Raw genomic sequence first — 945 nt, 5'->3', positions numbered from 1 at the left:
GGTTTGGGGTCTGTATCCTTCCTGCTCCCTCTGGAAGGGTTGTCATCCACTTAGGGGCCCATGGTGAATGGAGTTGAGGTGACCTAGATGTTGGTGATCCTGGGGAGGGCGATCTTGGCTCAGTATCATTTGTCTTTTGATGGCTCTGGAAGAGACAACTGTTCACCTGAACCGTTCAGGTAGGTCTCAGGCGAGAACGATGGGATGGCGTTGCCTGTTGAAGTGTGGGTTAATCGCACACTGTAAGATTTCAAAGGAAATCTCAGTAGGTATTTTTCACACTGGATTGATGGGCATTGCCTGCCAGCTTACTTTAAACACAGGAACTGTGTGATGGTATTTAAAACTGAAAGACTGTTGTGGATTTGAGGTAAGGTTTTCTGGAGAGCACTTATCTGTCTCAGGGTGCCAACAAAACTCCATTGTCAGGCCCTCTAATGGTCCACGTGCACATTCAGTTTGCTCCATTTAATTTACGTTTGAAGGGGTCGGCTCCGATGGTTTCCTCAGCTTTACCTGTGAAAGGTGGATCCAGGCACTCAGTCCTGGAATTTCTAATGGCATTAGGGGGTAGATAGAATTCCTAAGAAAGGACTCTTCCAGGCTGACTGGAGCTGGGATTTGGGGGACCCATCTCTCTAAGTGTGGTAAGAACGAGGTCTAAAGGAAGCACAAGGTGGGCAGTTCCCCCTTGGGTCTGGGTAAGCCCATTTTGACTAATGTGTCTTGGCATTGGGCTACATGTATGGCCCTTTGCTGTATTAAGGACACTGGCATTTACAACAGGCTCTGCTAGGAAGAAAGGATGCCCAGATAGCACTGTACAGGGTCTTAAGCATGGATGGTGCCATGGGGTGACTCTGAGATGTCACAGAGCTACTGGCAGTCCAGTTTTTTAAGTTCATTTGACTTTCTCATGTTTCCCGAGGGCTAATTTTAATGCTC

At 47.7% G+C, this 945-nt stretch overlaps 1 protein-coding gene across 3 annotated transcripts in view; it reads right to left on the bottom strand.

The window, feature by feature from the left end:
* The window catches only part of LOC101642081 (glutathione S-transferase A2), a 62,456-nt gene that overhangs the window by 22,003 nt on the left and 39,508 nt on the right, over positions 1 to 945 (bottom strand). The window lies entirely within an intron of this gene.

The sequence above is a fragment of the Echinops telfairi genome, unplaced genomic scaffold, assembly GCF_000313985.2.
Source record: "Echinops telfairi isolate 266 unplaced genomic scaffold, ASM31398v2 ScPeMD7_3533;HRSCAF=4204_1, whole genome shotgun sequence".
Taxonomy (NCBI): domain Eukaryota; kingdom Metazoa; phylum Chordata; class Mammalia; order Afrosoricida; family Tenrecidae; genus Echinops; species Echinops telfairi.
Note: the sequence above shows the minus strand (reverse complement) of the source record. Positions and strands in the feature narration are given on the sequence as shown.